This window comes from Chionomys nivalis, chromosome X, assembly GCF_950005125.1.
Source record: "Chionomys nivalis chromosome X, mChiNiv1.1, whole genome shotgun sequence".
Classification (NCBI taxonomy): Eukaryota; Metazoa; Chordata; class Mammalia; order Rodentia; family Cricetidae; genus Chionomys; species Chionomys nivalis.
This window is the reverse complement of record NC_080112.1, coordinates 18,234,652-18,240,398: the sequence shown is the minus strand read 5'-3', so window position 1 is coordinate 18,240,398 and position 5,747 is coordinate 18,234,652. Positions and strand designations below refer to the sequence as shown.

Sequence of the window (5,747 nt, the reverse complement as noted above, 5' to 3'; positions counted from 1 at the left end):
CTGATCAGATGGGTGAATACCACCACTAACATCATAGAGCCTTCATCCAGCAACTAACAGAACAAGATGCAGAGATCCACAACCAACCACCACACCAAGCTCCAGAAATCCAACTGAAGAGAGGGAGGAGGTAATACATGAGCAAGGGAGGTAAAGATCATGAGGGAGTCTTGGGAGCTGTGAACACCCAGATCCTGAAACAACTTGTTTTCCCCTGATCTGAGTGCCTACAGCTGCTCTGAGAAACTAACTGCAGTTAGAGTTCCTGATGGCAGGAGAGTGGTTTCTGGTGAGTTTGGCTGGGGCATGGCTAAAGCTGCCCCTGAACACAATAAAGGGGGAATTCTTGGGGCATTCTGGCATCAAGGATGACCTGTCTCTCTCTATCTGTGCGTCTTTGTGTTTCAATCTCCAGCCCCTTGCCCAGTTCACGAACTGAACGGTGGTGCCTAGAGCACAGATGGGTGTGGTACGCCACAAGGGAGAAATCTACAGAGACAGCTGAACCAAGCTCACAGGAGCTCACGAACCCTAGACTGACAGCTGTGCAGACTGCATGGGATCGGACCTGGTCCTCAATATGTGGGAGATAGTGGTGAAACTTGCACTGTCTGTGAGACCCATGGCGGTAGGACCAGGATCTATCCATGGTGCATGAGCTAGCTCTGCACTCTGATCTTTAGGCAAGCTTTATTTGTTAGATCATAAACAAAATATCATAGGTTGGTTACATGGCCATGAATATCCATGGAATATAATTGTTGAGAGGCCTTGCTGACTGATCAAAGGTGCTGTCTATCATGGCCTCTCAGCTTTTTATCCAAAGCTTGAAGGCATGGGACTCCTGGACTCTCCACAATGAGATTTTCTGCTCTTTACCTGCTGATATCTGGAGAATATCTCTGCGCCTGGACGACTACCCTATCTAAAAGCTGTCTCAAAGTCTAGATGCCTGATTTATCTTTAGCATGACTCTTGGTACAGATCCTTGCTGAAGCCTCCCCTGCTGCACACATGGTGACTAAGACTTGTACTAGTAACTCTGCTATAGGACCCTGCTGCCTTATGATAGGATTGTACCACTTAATGCAAATTTGGGATTGTCCCCAGGATTTTTATTCTCATATAATTCTTACGCTCTGGAATAAAGCCGAGGTGATTCACTGAAGTCTGTCTCCCGGAGAGCTGTCTCTATTGTATCCATTGCCAGAGGAACCCTGTTCCCCGCTTCTGCTCCCTCTATTCCCATGGACCAATACAGCCAATGCTCCCTCTGGGAAGAAGCAGAGTCACGATGTGTAATTGGAGAGGATGAGTGTGGAGAGATCTGTGGGTAGCCTTCTTAGAAATGGAAAGAACGGTAAGATGTTTCTGTTTAATCTGAATCCTCACCAGAGGTGTCCTCAACAGGAGAGGATACAGGTGTTGAGTGGAGGGGATGGCAGTCTCTGCAGACACCTGTCAGCCCCTTCTCTAGTCGTCTGGTCTTGTGAAATCTTATTACCCTTTATTGTTCTATGATCCTAGCTTCCTCTCTCCACCATTTATTCCATTGTAACTGCAGCCCCTTCTAATACTTCTGTAACTAAATATTTTCAGTCTGTGGAATAGTTATGTTCCTTGTTGTTCATTAATTTAACATGTGCTTCATGAAAGATGAATATGTACCGTATGAAATGACTGCTTCCTTTCATCTCTTCAAATATAGCATCTCTACTGGATTCCAGTTAACTTCTGCATATCCCTGTGTCTGCCTATCATCTGGTATTCATTCTTGTATAGTAACTGGATAAATTAAGGTTGGTTTTGTAATAACCTGAGGCTGCTCCTTTTCAGTTTCATAATGTAATGGGGCATTAGTTTCTGATCTAAATTTCTGTGCTGTGTCTGAGTATTTTTCTTATTTTCATTAGTAGGTCTTTCTAAAGCCTTTATGTTAGCAGTGAAAATTTTCTTATTTTCATTGATGACTCTTTCTAAGGTTTATATCTCATCAGCAGTAAGTAAGTCTTTCTAAAGTTTGTATTTTATCAATGATAAGTCTTTCTAAGGCTTGTATATCATCAGTCAAATTATATTTGATATGGTTATCAAACCACTTTTAAAGGATAAAATAGCAATTACTAAGATGATATTAACTACCATCAACATTAAGTCAATCCCAGATAAATCATTTATCCTATCATTTAAAATTTTCACTTTCAAACCATCTATAATAGAACTATACATTGTGGGCCCTATCACCTGCATTGTGATATTCACTCTCCTAAAGGACTTTCCAGGTATCTCACCAAATCTTTTGACTTCTCAGTTTTTCCATGGTGTCTGTGGTAAACTCAAGCCCCTTCTGTAACTTTCAAGCTGTAACCTGTTTTCAGAGTCCTAGCAAGCAGCTGTCCCCCTGCTGTGAATGTTCCTGCAGAGAATGCCAGGCAGCAGCTGTGGCAGATCTAGCTGTCTTGACTTCTGAGTCTACATGGTTATGACCCACATTGGGCGTCAAACATTGTTTATCCTCGGCACAGTGACTGCACCTTAATCTGCTGCTATTTCAGCTAGCAACCGTGACTCCACAGTTACTTTCCTGCATCTCTGGCAGAGGCCTGGACACTCATTCCACAGCCTGGTGGGAATTCTCTTCCTGCAGTCACTGGATCTGCTCCTGCCACTGAAGCCAGCTTTAAATCTCTATGGTTATATTCATAAATAAGATTCAAGGTTCGAAGACTGGGGTGAAAGCCTGATAGTTCAGAGAGGTTGAGTAGCACCTAGCTTACTAACTTCTCTCCTCACTTGCATCTCTGAAAGGAACATTCTTCTGCTCTGCCAAACAAAAACCTTCATCACTTTAAAATCCCTCCCTACTACTTCCTGTGCATCTCTCTGTTTCTTCCAGATACCTTCTGCTGCCCTATGCTTACTTTACATCAAGTAGTTGATGACTCAATCTCTTGACACAGGGTTAATTTTATGTAATGAACTCAAATACAAACTTGTGGTCCACGGTGTTATCAGCAATTCCCCCAACAGGCAGGAGGTGATGGGAGCTTCAGAGATTAGGACAGTGGGAGTGGGCATTGACACTGTGAGCAATGGTTCTGAGTGCTTTTATGCTCAGTCAGGCTCATTTAGATAGACTCCTTTGTGAATGTTCTAACTTCTTTTCTATTATTCTGTTGGGAAGGCTGCTTTCATGTTTATGTACAAGTTTAATTTTTAATTCTTAGCATACTTCTTTTTAATTCATTCTTGCATGCCACTCTTCTCTCTCTGTAAGTACTTCTCCATAATTTTTAAAGAATTTTTTTCTTTATCCCCAAAAAGGATAAAGATATTTTTATGGTTTGACTTTAAAAATCTGGTTGTTTTACACTTAGTAGTTAAATCTATGGTACACCTTGAATTGTTTTTGTGTGGGTGCAGCAGGAGGTAGGGTTTAAAAGACAGATCTATCACATGAATAGCAGCTTATCTGCATGGCTAGCAAGTCCCAGGTGCATTGTAGTGTGACCTTATGTCATCAGTCATAAGGCAATGTGTGCATGGGTCTGTGTCTGCTGTGTTCTGTTACCTTCACCCATTTGTTTATTCTCTCTTCTGCATATATCTGTGTGCATACATGTCTCTGTGTGTAGCGGGTTAAGAGACTGGTGTAAGATTAGGGCCCGCTTGTTCATCCCAGCCACCCAGCTAGCTTAGCCCTGAAATAACCACACAGAAACTATATTAATTAAATCATTGCTTGGCTCATTAGTTCTAACTTCTTATTAGCTAACTCTTACATATTAGTTTAACTCATTTCTATTAATCTGTATATCTCCATGAGTTTGTGGCCTACAAGCAAAGTCTCAAAACATCTATCCCCAGCAGTGGGTCCATGGTGTCTCTCCGACTCTGCTTTCTTCCTCCCAGAATTCAGTTCTCTCTTCTATGCCTACCTAAGTTGTGCCCTATCAGGCCAAGGCTGTTTCTTTATTCATTAACCAATGCAAGCTGAACATGGAGAGAAGGACCTCTCACACCAGACTAACATGGGGTTTTCCCTCAGTTTCCCTCCGTCTTATTCATTGAGGCAGGGTCTCTCTGTTGAACCCAGTCTTTGTCATTTCAACTGGTGTAGGTAGCTTCTCACAATGGGAATCCCTGGTATGAGAGAGTAAACGTTCATACAACATGTAATGTGTTACATGGTGTTTCTAGGAGCTCTGTGAGCTACTTTAGATATTCACAATAATGCCAGACATGAGTGTCATCAGCCTCATTTTATAGATGAAGAGACTGAGGCATGAAGAGGTCACATAACTTGGGTAAGTTGGGAAGAGTGCACAGAAACTGAGCAGTGTGCTTGGAATAAATACTCCAGCCTTCCTACCTCTGTAGATGCCATCTTGCTGGCCTACCATCTATCCAGTAACATGTTGTTAAATATGATTCTCTTACAGGCCCAGTGATTTGGATAATTCCAAGACAGAACCAAAGCTGGGTTTCTGAGTTTATCCTGCTTGACTTCTCCAGGGACCCTATGACAAACAACACCCTGTTCATTGTGTTCCTTCTCATCTAGCTGAGCTCAGTCCTGGGCAATGGGCTCATCATCCTACTGATGTGCCTGGACACACATCTGCACACTCCCATGTACTTCTTCCTCTGTAATCTTGCCCTGTTGGATATGGGCTATGTCACCACCACTATTCCCCAGATGTTGGTACATCTTGCTAAATCCCAGACCATCTCCTTTGCTGGACGTTGGCTTCAGACGTATATGTTTGGTGCATTGGCAATCACAGAGTGCATCCTCTTTGTGGTCATGGCTTATGACCTACTGGTATGTGGCAATTTGCTACCAATTGAGTTATACTGTCATCCTCACCTGGGACTTGTGCATATGGTTGGCAGCTGGAACCTGGGTCTGTGGTTTCTTCTTCTCTCTGATACACACCTTCTTCACCATGAGGCTTCCATACTGTGGCCCTAACATGGTTAACCATTATTTCTGTGAAGGATCTTCAGTACGTAGTTTGGCCTGCATGGACACTCATCTTATTGAAATAGTGGATCTAGCCATGAGTTTCTTCATAAATGTTGTCCCAATCTCCCTCATTGTCGCCTCTTATATTCATATTGCCATGGCTATTTTCAAGATCAAGTCCACCCAGGGCCGCTCCAAGGCTTTCTCTACCTGTGCCTCCCACCTGACTGTGGTCACACTCTTCTACGGTCCAGCCACTTACATCTACCTAAGGCCCAACTCCAGCTATTCCCCCGAGCATGACAAGCAGATCTCACTCTTTTATAATGTCTTCTCAGCCCTGCTCAACCCCATGGTCTACAGCCTAAGGAACAGAGACATCAAGAGAGCATTTCTCAAGATGATAGATATGGTAGGTGGATTGTTGAATCTTAGGTAAACATTGGATAAATGCTCAATATTTAAGACAGAGACAGTCTAGTTATGGTACGTAAACAACACTGAGCATTGAATCCAATATAGCTATTTAATAACTGGGGACAATATTCTTGAAACGGAGATGACAGTCTTAATGAATAGCTTACAGTACAGTTTAAGTGAAAACATCTCAGTAATCTTTGTGGTTGTGGTTATAAGTAGAAAGACTTGCTTATTGATCACATTTGTTAGTTGTAGCTGGGGAGTAATCTTGTGTAGCTAGATCCATCCTGAAGGAGAATTCCTGTATCCAGTGCATTCTATATCAGAAGGAAAAGAGTGGATAAACCCCATGATGTGT

The 5,747-nt window shown here is 42.6% G+C and overlaps 1 pseudogene; it reads left to right on the top strand.

Annotated features, from left to right (window-relative positions):
- The first annotated feature begins 1,311 nt into the window (after positions 1 to 1,311).
- On the top strand, positions 1,312 to 5,408 carry LOC130867509 (olfactory receptor 2A12-like; annotated as a pseudogene).
- The last annotated feature ends 339 nt before the right edge of the window (positions 5,409 to 5,747 follow it).